The sequence below is a fragment of the Pristiophorus japonicus genome, chromosome 6 (assembly GCF_044704955.1).
Source record: "Pristiophorus japonicus isolate sPriJap1 chromosome 6, sPriJap1.hap1, whole genome shotgun sequence".
Classification (NCBI taxonomy): Eukaryota; Metazoa; Chordata; class Chondrichthyes; family Pristiophoridae; genus Pristiophorus; species Pristiophorus japonicus.
In genome coordinates, this window is record NC_091982.1 from 113,314,706 (window position 1) to 113,328,821 (window position 14,116).

Consider the following 14,116-nt stretch of genomic DNA (forward strand, 5'->3'; position numbering starts at 1 on the left):
CTTTGGAGAGGAACGGAACTTCTTCAAAATAGGCATTCTTGAAAGAGAAGTGGTAGTGAATTAAACAAAATATTGCAAATGCTGGAAATCTAAAAATTAATACCAGAAAAGCTGGAAATACTCAACAGGTCAGGGAGCATGGTGAAGAAACGGAAGCCAGTCATCAACATTTCAGGTCCAAGATCCTTCCTTGCGTGTCCTGAGGAAAGGTGTTAGACTTGAAACATTAATTTCTCCACAGATGCTGCTTGACTGGCTGATTATTTCCAGCCTTTCCAGCCTTTTTAGGGGGAAAAAACACCCAGTGTGTGTGGGCAGAACACTCATCCTGTCTGCAGTCAAGCAAGTTGGAGGTCTTTTGCTGTGGTGTCAATGTTTATGGTATCACCAGGCTGTTCCTGTCTCTCTAATTGCTGGCAAGAAACATCTCTTCAGGCATGTTTCCCTACCTACAGAGGAATAAGTGCTATCTCTTTAGGCATGGGGCTCAGTGGGCAAATGGCAACATTGTAACAGGCATGAGAAAATAACACCGGATAGAAGGTAGCATTAGAAAGCGAACCTCTTTCAAACCTTCAGGACCACAAAATTCAGGCAGGATAAATCCGGGAATAAGAAAAGCCTGAGTAGAGACTAGTTCCCTGGGCCTTGTGGGCCAGATAGGCAGAGCCCACGAATTATATTTTGGACACCCCTGCAATAGATAAGTTATTTTGTACATGGATAAGATCTCATTTCTGGAAACTATGGTGAGTTCAGCTGTCTGTACAGGAGCATTCACAATCAACACAGCAACAGTGGAGCACAATTAGTTAAAATGATGACGGGATCTAGAATTGGTACAAATGCAGTGAAGTGAATGCCATTCTTTGTTTTAAATGTCAAAGAACATATTGTAGCTTGTGTAAGCAACAGTCAGTATTTTAAATAAAAAATGAAAATGCTGGAAATGCTCAGCATGTCAGGCAGCATCTGTGGAGACAGAAACAGTTAACTTTTCAGGTCGATGAAGTAAGTGATCTAACAGATTTTAAGCAAGTGCAGGGGCAGGGAAAGGGGGGAGTGGTGGAAAGAATAAAAGGGAAGGTCTGTGATAGGGTGGAAGGCAGGAATGATTAAATGACAAAAGGTATGATAGTATAAACCAAAAAGAGATGGTAATGGGACAAGTAAAGAAATAAAAGATGAGTCGAGATGAGGTGATCACGATGCCATGTGGAAAGAAATAGGACAGAGGTTATGTACTGAAATTATTGAACTCTATGTTGAGTTCAGAAAGTTGTAAAGTGTCTAATCGAAAGATGAGGTGCTGTTCCTCGGGCTAACGCTGAACTTCGTTGGAGCAGTGCAAGAGGCCGAGGTCAGAGTGGGAGTGATGCGGAAAATTAAAGTGACAGACGACTGGAAGCTCGGGGGTCATGCTTACTGACTGAACGGAGGTGTTCTGCAAAGCAGTCATCCAATCTATACCTACTGCTATACAGGGTATTGGTGAGGCTACACCTGGAATACTGCGTGCAGTTTTGGTTTCCAAATTTACGAAAGGATATACTTGCTTTGGAGGTAGTTCAGAGAAGGTTCACTAGGTTGATTCCGGAGATGAGAGGGTTGACTTATGAGGAAAGGTTGAGTAGGTTGGGCCTGTACTCGGAATTCAGAAGAATGAGAGGTGATCTTATCGAAACGTATAAGATTATGAGGAGGCTTGACAAGGTGGATGCAGAGAGGATGTTTCCACTGATAGGGGAGACTAGAACTAGAGGGCATGATCTTAGAATAAGGGGCCTTCCATTTAAAACTGAGATGAGGAGAAATTTCTTCTCTCAGAGGGTTGTAAATCTGTGGAATTCGCTGCCTCAGAGCTGTGGAAGCTGGGACATTGAATAAATTTAAGACAGAAATAGACAGCTTCTTAAACGATAAGGGGTTATGGGGAGCGGCAGGGAAGTGGAGCTGAGTCCATGATCAGATCAGCCATGATATTGAATGACGGAGCAGGCTCGAGAGGTCGTATGGCCTCCTCCTGCTCCTATTTCTTACGTTCTTAATCTGCGTTTGGTCTCCCCAATGTAGAGAAGGCCACATCGTGAGCAGCGAATACAGTATAATAAATTGCAAGAAGTACAAGTAAATCGCTGTTTCGCCTGGAAGGAATGTTTGGGGCCCTAGACAGTGGAAAGGGAGGAGGTAAAAGGGCAAGTTTTGCTGCATCTCAGTTCTTTCCTCATCTCAGTCTATCTGCATAACCCTCTATCCCCTTCCCCTTCTTCATATGATTGTCTAGCCTCCCCTTAAATGCATCTATACTATTTGCTTCAACCAGTCCCTGTGGAAGCGAGTTCCACATTCTTACCACTCTTTGGGTGAAGAATTTTATTCTGAATTCCCTATTGGATTTCTTGGTGACTATCTTATATTGATGACCTCTAGTTATGCTCTTCCCCACAAGTGGAAATGTTCTGTATCCACTCTTATCAAAACCTTTCATAATTTTAAAGATCTCTATTAGGTCACCCCTTAGCCTTTTTTTCAAGAGAAAAGAGACACAGCCTGTTCATTCTTTCCTGATATGTATCCCCTTGCATTTCTGGTATCATCCTTGTAAATCTCCTCTGCACCCTCGCCATTGCCTCTATATCCTTTTTATAATATGCCGACCAGAACTGGACACAGTACACTAAACCTGGTCTAACCAAGGCAACGCACCCTTTGGGATTTTCGTTCTTGGCTGCAGAGAACGCTATCTATCCCCCACGGCATCCACCCGAGGTACTATCTGAGCTTCATGACCATTCCGCTGTGCCTGGCGGCCGAGGGGGCGATGGATGTGGGCCTGCGGGAGAGATAGGGTGCCCGTTCCTTCCAGGCCTACGACTGGATGCACTGGTTCTGGAAGATGCGGGCATATGACTACATTTGCATGGGCTTTGTGCTACTCACCTGTTGGCCTACTGGCTCAGCCGCTACTTCTACCTGCACCTGCACCTGCGCCCTGGCCTCCCAACGAGACCGCGATGTGGCCTCGGGACTCCTAGCCCCTCCCCAGCCTCCCTCCGCTGCCTCCCCTGCCCCTTGCCCCCTTCCGCCCCTCACCCACGGGCAGCAGGTGAAGGTGGCGCAGACGGCTGCCAAGCTCAGCAGGAAGAGCAACGCGGCCACCATGGCAGGCTAGGCCGAGGAGGCGCCACCTCCTGCCGTCATCCCCCCACAGCCGCCGCAACGCTACCCTCCCCCTCCCTCGCGCTCCCCCCTCTCCCCTCAACAGCCCCCTATCCTGTCCCGCTGCCCCAGCCGCAGGACTCTCAGCGTGTTCATGAAAAGCGCACGGCGCTGATTGGCCATGGAGAGGGGTGGGGGGGAATTTTGCGACGGGAATAAATATTTATTGGGGCTGCGATGGAACGTGAGTGTGGTGTGTGTGTATATGTGGGGAGAAAGCAGGAATGCGGTACTGAAGTTGCATGAACAGTCATGATATTGAATGGTGGTGCAGGCTCGAAGGGCCGAATGGCCGCCTACTGCACCTATTTTCTATGTTTCTATTATAGACTCTTTTTATCACTACCACATTTCTATGCTGCCCTTTCCCACCCACCCCTCACCCCCTTCTGAGCCATGGTGCCTTGGTCTGCATTGTGGCTGTCCTCCCTGCAGTAGTTCTCCTTGTCCTCGCAGGTAGTGAGTACATCCTTCTCACCCTCTTAAATCCCCATGACCCGGCTCCCTAACAGCCATACCCTCCCTTTCCTGCACCTGTGCATTCCTCTGGGGTGTGACTGTATTCTGGATAAAATTGTCCAGAAATTCCTCCCCCTCCCTTATGTTTTGGAGTGTCGCCAACTCGCACTCCAGCTCAATAACTCTGAGCCGGAGAGATTAGAGATGGAGATATCGCCTACAGACGTGTTTGCTCGGGACAGTCTTGCTGTCCACAAACTCCCACATACTGCAGTCCAGACACACAACCTGCCCTGCCATATCTCAGTCTAGCCTTATTTTTTTTGTTTAATTAGTTGAAGTATTCAATGATTATTTATAATTATAGAGCTGGAGGGATTGGACGTCCATAGCAAAAAGGAGTTGGGGCCAGGAAACTGGAATCGGTCAGTGTGGGAGGGCCTCAGAAGAGTCGTGGATGCAGGTAGGGAGAGACTGGACAAAGGGAGAGAAAAAATAGTCGAGATGGGAAGAAATCAGTTCTGTGGGGCAAGAACAAACTGAAACAATGTTTTAAATATTTTAAAATCGTGGTGTAATCAGTTTGCAAATGCTATTTTTAAACTTAGCTTTGTAAAGGCTTACTGATATTTTCCAATAAGAGTACATAAATTTTTTTAATCTATCATATCCTATAAGTATAAACTTCAAGAGCTCAAATACGTTGCAATAATCTTGTACTGTGAGCAATGGATTGGGATGAACAGTATATGATAACCGGAATTATGTAGTCTTTCCTGTTGTATACTCAGACCAAATCAAAAAGAAACTGAGGCATGGTAACTAACGATTTGCTTAGCAAATTTGCATCAAGTGCATTTGACTGCATCTGGAGCAGGTCTGTTTCTGAAGTTTCACTGCAGATCATCTCAGGTACACTCAGTACAGTTCTTTGCTGTAACTTCAGTTTGTCCTGATTGTAGTAGAAGGGGAATAAACAGCAGAATTGATGTCAACAAAATCAGTAGGCACTACTCGTGTGTGGACTTGATTCAGAGGGCAATCAAAAAAAACTTTGTGTTACAAGATTTTTGGTGAGTCAAATGCAATATTTTAATTTTGAACATTAAAACCGTATGGAAGTTGATATGACATTGTAGATTTGGAGGCTGGGGCATCTAGAAGATAAGTTAACTTCAAACACAATTGATAAAGTAATTGATTCCAATGTTTTCTTTAAGCATTTTATAATTGAAACTGTGTTTATGTGATGCTTTTATATTCTGTGTAGAAAATAGAACTCAACATTACGACTAGATGCTGTGAAATCCCTGTAGATTGGATAGTGTCAGACTTTATATTGTCAGGGACTGTGAACTTTTGGCAGTATGCAAAGGAAGTGAGGCAAAGCAGCTCACAGCTGCATAACGATCAATTAGAAATGTTATTCACAAATAAATTAACCTTTGAGCACAACACTACGCTGATGAGAATGCAACTATTATCCATTTGCGAGTTGATCCATGGGGCATCTGTCTTCACAGATATGATTGTCAAGTTTTTGTCCATTAACTCTGTCTTTCTTCAGTAGCTCTGGGTTCTAAATGTTATGTTTGCCTGTGAATGAAGTGACTACAATTCACCCAAATACTGTACCTTGTAATTTTTTATAAATACTTTTTATTGATTTTTGAAGTTGTTGAGCCAAACTGTCGTGTAGAGTGAAATTATGGGCCCAAGTTTCGGCTGTCCCGCATAACAGCGCACCTCCGAGAGGCCCGTGGATTTTATAGAATTAAAAGTGCATCTAAAACTTAACTCGCAATTCTCTGCGTTCAGCAGGCCTGTTTAGCAGTCGGCGCGCGTGCACAGTAACTCCTGGCCCTCCCAGTGCGTCCTGTCTCCGGACTACCCTATCCCGGGCCGAGTGGCTTGCCTGCCTCATCGTCACCCTCGCCGCTGCCCTACCTCAGGCCTCGCCTCGTCGCCTATCTTAAGGCCTCCTCACCGGCCCGCCCGAACACTACCTCTGCGATGGGGCAGCCCGACCAGCTCTTCGGGGGGGCTCCACCCGACCATCTCCTCGGCGGTGGGGCCCGCCTGAACTCCTCCTTGGTGGCGGGGCCCACCCGACCAGCTCCTTGGTGGCGGGGCCCGCCCGAACTCCTTAGTGGCGGGCCCCAACCGAACATCTTCTCGGTGGCGGGGCCTGCCCGACCAGCTCTTTGGCGGGCCCCACCCGACGACCTCGTCAGAGGCGGGGCCTGCCTGAACTTCTCCCCAGTGGTGGGCTCTGCCCAAACACCTCTGGGCAGGCAGGGCTGCATGTGCTGTTGGAGGGCTCCCGGTGCTCCCGAATGGATAGGTGCTGCAGTAATAATTTTTTATTTACTGATTTATTGATTTTTTAAATTTAAAATTTTTTTGATTTATTGATTTATTTTAGTTGATTTATTGATAATTTATTATTGATGATGGTTCTTTATTGCTAAAAGTGAAGTGTTTAATGCTTTGGAAAATCCTCTAACTTCCTTCTAACTTCCCTTCCCCTCCCCTCCCCCACCCCCCCCAATACCTGCGCCTAATTTCTAAAGTATACGCAAGGTTTTTCTGAGCGTACAAAAGTCGACACTTACTCCGTTCTAAGTTAGTTTGGAATAACTTTTCGCTGCCTAAACTTGCAAAACAGGCCTAAGTGGCTGGTAATGCCCCTTTTCAAAAAAAACCTAAACTAAACTAACTCACTAGAACTGGAGCAAACTAAATGCTGAGAATTGCGATTTCTAAGATACTCCAAACTAAACTAGTCGCTCCAAAAAAATAGGAGCAGCTCTAGCCAAAACTTGGGCCCTCTGTAACTATTGGCCCAGAGTTTGTGGCCGCAAAAATTCCTACGAAAGTACCTGGTGGTTTGGAGACTTGTGGTCCTGGGCCCCTACGCAAAGGCCTTCGTAGAGGCTCAAGTATCCCAGCAACATATGGGCTTTGTATGCATCCCTGGGATCATGTGGGCCGGCCCAACCTATGGGAGTTGGGGTATTCCCATTCATACTAACACAAACATGGAAAATACATTGAAAAAACATCACATATTTCAAATTAATCAAAATCGAATTTAATTAATTACTTAAAACAAAAATTTTATGCTTGAAAATTAAATTTACATATTTTAAAGGGTCTAAAAATAAGCTTACCTTATTTAACAGGATTTTAAATGTTTAAATTATTCAAAAAATGGATTTTTCTGTACTTTAAAAGTCTTTACGCTGATAAAAGCAGGTAAGCCTGCTTTTATCAGTCGTAAGAATTTCAAGGGCATTTGCTGGGCAAATAGCCCAAATCTCCGCCCACGGAGGCCCTTTACTTTGGGATGCGGTGGATCTGTCAAGGATTATTGACAGATCGCAAATTCCAGGTTTATGCATGTGAAGCACATGCACCTAAGCCCGGGTTTAGGTGCATGTGTAAACCCAGAACTTGCGGGGCCCCTACTGGCGTACCTGATATATCTGTCAATAATCTGGTATATTTGAAGTTGCTCATCTGTTTGTATACTGAAGTTGATGTATTTTGTATAAATTGGACTGATATCCGCACAATGTTCTTTTAAATCTTTGGAGTTTAATTCACATGGTACTGGACCATGAGTTTTGAAGTTTATAGTCTCAAACTGATGTTTAGTTAAAAATATGTGCACACCACTTGTATAAAATGTGGTGAACTGATTGTATATGATTAAACTGGATTTATACTTTTCGCTAGCTATCTACGCTACCAATGTACTTTTCACACATTGTGGGCCTGATATGCATCTTCCCTCCTCTCTTCATTCCGCCCCCCCCACCCCCAACCTGATATTAGAAGGTGACTGTGACCAATTGAAAATGTTGAACAAGTGTAATCTTGCACTTGCATTTGTAATGTTGCCGTCAATGCACTGAATCCATTTATCAACGTATGTGGGGCGAATTTAGAACAGCCTGTAGTCTTGCCACACATGCCGAACTACTTCCGCTTGAAAGTGCTCCCTGATAAAAAACAGTGCAGCAGTTTCATGATGGGTTTGCAGATCAGTGACCATAAATGAGGTGTGATTGTAGTTATGTTATTCTAAGCTAAAGCTTTTTTTTGACTGACTTATAATTCTGTGTGTTTGTGTTCATGTGTATGTTTGCTTGTATATAATTAACGAAAAACTGAGCAGATGATCGAGTGGATGAAGGTGCTGGCATATAGATCAGAGCATCCCTCTTTCAATTCGTAGTCTTTGCAGTCACCTGTGTTGGTAAGTGTACGTGATCAACAATGGTTAAGAGAATTGGACTGAGGTGTGATATCCTCCATGAATGAATATCCTGCCGACTGTCTCTGGAATTGTCCCCCTAAACCTATTTGCTTCTCCACCTCATCGTGGAAAAATAATTTCTCAAGCCCCATTTCTTTAACCATGCTTCTGGTGACCACTTCTACCTCTCTCCCTTTCTGGTTTGATACCAGTTATTCTTATGCCTATTTGTAAAGTGCCTTGGGGCATTGTTTTTATTTAATTACAAATACAGTGCTTTAGTTTCATTCTGATCCAAGCGCGCTTAAGTTAATGAATTCAGCATCTAACATAGCACAGGGGCAAGCTGTTGTTCTGAATTTGTGATAATCTGCAGTGAAATTATGCTGCTGCGTATGTCTTTTCAGTATTTTGGCTCAAAGGAAGACTGTTAACATTTTTTCGAAAAACAGTCAAATCCTAATTGGAGCAGACTATATTCCAGGTGTGCCAATTTGCTGAATTTAGGCTGGAGTCTGAGCTTTTCATTAAAATTTGTCTGCCTTGTTTTCTTGCAGTTTTTACAAGTTTCAGTAGAGCCTGTCTGATCACTGTTTTAATGTCGTTAAACTATAACATGTGCAGAAGCAGGCTTGATGTGCACCACTCTTATTCACTGTTTAAATTTGTATGTTCTTTAAAAAATAAATACACAAGTCGTATTACAATAATCAGGTCAACACTTGTAAAATAAATTCAGCTTCCTTGTGTAAAATAAATTAAGCTTCCTTTTAAACAAGGTTGTTTCATTAAATAAGCTACTCTTTCCAAAATCAAAATGAAGACTCGGCAAAACAATTGATTCAAACTCCTCCTGGCTCATTATTGCGGCAGCTGGTATGTATTGGGTCAGGTTGTTCAGTTGGTTCGAGCATGGTGCCAATAACTCCATCGTCGCTGGTTCGATCCCTGTATGGGCCATTCAAATACTGTTCAGATCAAGTTTTACACCAGACCATGCAATAATAAAACTTAGTCCTGTGATTGCTGTATAGTTTTGATATTTGCTTTATTATCTGACCAGTGGGCAGGTTTGAACAATGCAGTTTCAATTATTTGAAATTAAAGGAGTACATTTTGTTCAGAACACGTTCTCATTTTGTATTGAGGGAACAAAGCATATACAGTTACTAATCAAAATCTGTTTGGTATTATGTTTTAAAAGATAATTGTGCCTGTCTGCTTAGTCTCCATCGTCTACAGAGCAGCCCTCCTGAACATTCCATTGAAAGCAGTGGGGCTACAAATTAAGATAGATCTCAGCTGATTAAAAGCTGCCCAACTTTGGGAAAGCAGGAAATCAGCTGGGAGCTTTGCATTCTCAATGGGCAGTGTTGTTTCTTAGTTTGGCTAATTGAATCAGTTTGCTAGTTGGTATGAATTGTCGACCCCCATCATTGTTAATGGAGCTACTCTAGGATATTCCTTGTTGGAGACTGTGACACCAAGTAGTGAGGATGAGTCCATGGAGGTTACAAACCCTTTTTTAAAAAAAATGAACAAGATTTATATACGTTTTCTTATTTAATGTAAAATAAAGAACTACTTTGAACAAAAAAATACTCATCGCTACAATTCCTTGTTTCTATAATTTTGTTTGATAACCTATTCTAAGAATGTGAATAGAAGATAAATCACAAAATGATGAAAAAAACTCCTGATAACATACTAAAATGACTACAATTACTCAAGTAAGTTATATTTAAACTTAACTTGAAAGAATAACTGACTCATCTCATGATGTTATCTTGGTGGTAACTGTGGGCCACAAGTAACTGATTTGGTCACCGAGACTTTTAAGGTTTTTAAGCTTCTACCTAAAATACATCAGCTATTTTAATGGAGTAAAGTGTTTTTGGACAAAAACTGAACTTTGTGGAGAAAAAATGCTAGAAAAGAGTATTTTAAAAATATTATTGTAGTGGTTGGCATGTGAGTTCAAATCTCTCCATGGCAAGTTGCACAATTGAATAATATGTAGAGATTTTTAGGTTAGCTGTTCTCAGGATGGGAGGATCAGCTATTGTTCCTCCTCATCATCCAATTATCCCTGCTGGAAGTGTGTGGAAGTGAGCATCTTGTTACGCAAAGAGCTAGGGTGATGCCATTACCCCTCGCAGTTGTGTCAATAATGACTACTTGGGACTTAACTTAACTTCTGCCTGAACCATAGGGCACAGGTGACTGAAACTGTACTTAGGCGAAGGGTAAATGCCTTTTGAGGGGGGAAGAAGAAGCAGGGGTGGGGAGAAAACTGAGGGAAAAAATATTTCCTCCAAGATTGCATTTATTGTATCTTGAGTAAGGCCCAGTCTTCAGATGGAAACTGAATTTCCTAAGTTTGTTTAATGATTTGTTTTTATTATAATTATTGTATAAAAAATTTTTTTTGCATAAATTTGTTCAGGGAATAGTCTTGTGGTTGCTAGAGATCATGTCTTGGAGTACAGTTTCTGGTTTCAGATTCTGTTCAGATTGTACACTTGTAACTGAAATAACGGTCGTTATTAAATTAGATTCGGTAGCGTAGAATAATTATTGTCACAAATGTGAGCAGAAGACTTAGCTTGTATACTTTGTTAGCTGTTGGTTTGACTACCAAGTCTTTTGTTTTTCATTTGTTCTTGCAATATAGCAGCTGCCAGGCAAAAGCCTGTGTTCATAGTTATGCCATCTTGGTTATTTAACCATGTTGAAGATAAATCATGGGGGCAGGGGAAGCTTGTTGTGTATTTGTAGCTTAAGCAGAATTGGAACATTTGGCTCAGAAATGCCTTTTTATAAGTAAAATAATCTACAAATTTTCCAAAGTTTACAAAACAATTAATTTATTTTGTCTTGATTCGCCGTTAACTGTTCAAGTAAAATGCTGCTTTACTTTTTAGTTTGACCTGAAAGGACCCTACTACAGTAATACTTGCATTTACATAGAACCTCTCATGAAAACATCTGAAATTACTTTTTTTTTTCAGCATGTTTTTATGTCAGCAAATGCAGCAGGTATCCTATGCTAACAATTTTCCAGAAACAACAATGAAATTAATGACCAGTCAATCTGTGTTTAGATGGTGTTACTTAAGGGAAGAATGTTGGCCAGGGCACCAGGATAAGAACATAAGAAATAGGTGCAGGAGTAGGAAATTTGGCCCCTTGAACCTGCTCCGCCATTCAATAAGATCATGGACTTGGCTCCACTTCCCTGCCCACTCCCCATAACACTTTACTCCCTTATCGCTCAAAAATCTGTCTTATCTCCACCTTAAATATAGTTAATGACCCAGCCTCCACAACTTCATAAGTCAACCCCCTCATCTCCAGAATCAACCTAGTGAACCGTCTCTGAATAGCCTCCAATGCAAGTACAGGTTGAACGTCCGAACTCCGGAAACCTCAGGACCAAGGCCGGTCCAGATTCCGGGTATTTCCGGATTTTGGCACGTCTTTGCCTGGGCCGAGGTAGGTGGGGTCGGGCAGCCAAGGTAAAGGGGGGGGGGTAGAGCCGGGGGCAGAGGGGTGCCGGGGTGAGGTTGGGCCGCAGCGAGTTCAGGCTGGGGCTAAGTCCCGGCAAGGTCCGGGGCGGGCAAAGTCGCGGCGAGGTCAGGCCGGAATGAGGTCGGGCGGGCAAAGTCAGGGCGGGGTCGGGCCGAGGCGGGGTCGGGCTGCTGAGGGCCGAGGCGGGGTCCAGAATGCGGAACATTCCTAATTTTGGAACTCTGGATTTCGGATGTTCAACCTGTATATCCTTCCTTAAATACGGAGACCAAAACTGTAGACTGTATTCTAGCTGTGCCGTCACCAATAACCTGTATTTTTGTAGCAGGACTTATCTGCTTAAAGGCCAACATTCCATTTGCCTTCCTGATTACTTGCTACACCTGCATACTAACCTTTTGTGTTACTGGAGTGCATCATCACGCCCGGCAACCAAATTTTAATTTGATTTTACGTTTTTAAGTTTAATTTGTTTTAATTGCCGGTGCTTTTAGTGTCCCCCTTCCCTTTTATAGGGGGCACTGGGGAAAAATTGTGATTTTAGTGCCCAAAAAAAAACAAAAAAAAAAGAAAAAACACAAAAAAAAAACACAAAAAAGGGGAAAAAAAAAAAAAAAGGGCCTTGTAAATGTCTGGAGTGTCACCCAGGTCGGGTGGCACCGTTTAATGTTGTTTATGTTTTGCAGGTAGACTCCTAAAAGAGTTTCATGCACAAGGATTCCCAGGCCCCTCTGTACTGCAGCACTTTGCAATTTTTCTCCATTTAAATTATAATTTGCTTTTCTATTTTTTTTCTGCCAGAGTGGATAACTTCACATTTTCCCACATTATACTCCATCTGCCAAATTTTTGCCCACTCACTTAGCCTGTCTATATCCCTTTGCAGATTTTTTGTGATCACCTCACAATTTGCTTTCCCACCCATCTTTGTATCATCAGCAAACTTGGCTACATTACACTCGGTCCCTTCATCCAAGTCATTAATATAGATTGTAAATAGTTGAGGACCCAGCACCGATCACTGTGGCACCCCACTAGTCACTGTTTGCCAACCGGGAAATTACCTATTTATCCCGACTCTCTGTTTTCTGTTAATTAGCCAATCCTCTATCCATGCTAATATATTACCCCCAACCCTGTGAACTTTTTTCTTGTGCAGTGACCTTTTATGTGGCACCTTATCCAATGCGTTCTGGAAATCCAAATACACCACATTCACTGGTTCCCCCTTATCCACCCTGCTTGTTACATCCTCAAAGAATTCTAGCAAATTTGTCAAACATGATTTCCCTTTCAATAAAACCATGCTGACTCTGGTTGATTGAATTATGCTTTTCCAAATGTCCCGCTACTGCTTCCTTAATAAGGGACTCCAGCATTTTCCCAACGACAGATGTTAGGCTAACTGGTCTATAGTTTCCTGCTTTTTGTGTCTCTCCTTTTTTAAATAACTTCCTGTTATTTTTTTTGACTAGTGCTATGCGATCTTTAACTTCTACCTGAATCATTACAAAAGGTGACAGGACCGTAACATCTTATCCGGAGGGCTTTGTTGACTTTGAAGTGCTTAAGCTGGTCAATGGCCTACTATACTTCAAACATGAGACTATTTTAACAAGAAACTGCCCGGATCCAGTCAGACAAACAGTGTGTCATATCTCCTTACTTTTAACTCCGTATACTCAGTGCACTAGCTTTGTGTGCTGATGGTAGCTTCACCTGATTGTTCACACATGAACAGGGCAATTTTAACAGCTCATTGAAGATTTTGTTTAAAGTTGTATGGAATTCAATTTGTCAGTAGAAATGTTATATTTCCACTCAGCACATTGCTTTTTTGTCAAATGTTGATGTTTCTCAAGACTTTGCAAATAATCCAGAGCCAAAGCCATCTGCTAAACAGGCAATTATTGTTTTTTATGAGCATGAAATTAGAGGTAATCCTATCTCAACATGACATATTACAGAATGGATACCAAAATGTAGTTGTGGTATAAGTTAGCTGGTTTTTGACTACTTAGCAGGAATAATCATTCCATAAGAACATAAGAAATAGGAGCAGGAGTAAGGCCATACTGTCCCTCAAGCCTGCTTCACCATCCCGTAAGATCATGGCTGAATTTTTACATTAACTTCATTTTCCCACCCTGTCCCCATGTCTGTTGATTCTTTGTGCCCAAAAATCTATTGCTCTCAGTCTTGAATATAAACGACTGAGCATCCCGGATGCACTTCTCCACTTAAGTGGTCTTTGGCCAGGGACTCCCAGGTGTCAGTGGGGATGTTGCACTTTATCAGGGAAGCTTTGAGGGTGTCCTTGTAAGGTTTCCGCTGCCCACCTTTGGCTCATTTGCCGTGAAGGAGTTCCGAGTAGAGCACTTGCTTTGGGAGTCTCGTGTCTGGCCTGCAAACTATGTGTCCTACCCAGCGGAGTTGATCAAGTGTGGTCAGTGCTTCAATGCTGGGGATGTTGGCCTGATCGAGGACACTGATGTTGGTGCGTCTGTCCTCCCAGAGGATTTGTAGGATCTTGCAGAGACATCGTTGGTGGTATTTTTCCAGCGACTCGAGGTGTCTCCTGTACCTGGTCCATGTTTCTGAGCCATACAGGAGGGCGGGTATTACTACAGCGCTGTAGACCAT

The 14,116-nt window shown here is 42.8% G+C and overlaps 1 protein-coding gene across 2 annotated transcripts in view; it reads left to right on the forward strand.

The window, feature by feature from the left end:
• Positions 1-14,116, forward strand: part of LOC139265759 (fibronectin type-III domain-containing protein 3A-like) — a 207,236-nt gene that overhangs the window by 41,524 nt on the left and 151,596 nt on the right. The window contains exon 1 of one of the 2 annotated variants that reach the window (XM_070883128.1): positions 4,075-4,141. The exons of the other annotated variant lie outside the window; for it this stretch is intronic. The gene's annotated coding sequence lies outside the window, so the exon portion shown is untranslated. Of the gene's footprint in view, positions 1-4,074; positions 4,142-14,116 lie in introns of those variants that run through there. 2 annotated transcript variants of the gene reach the window in all.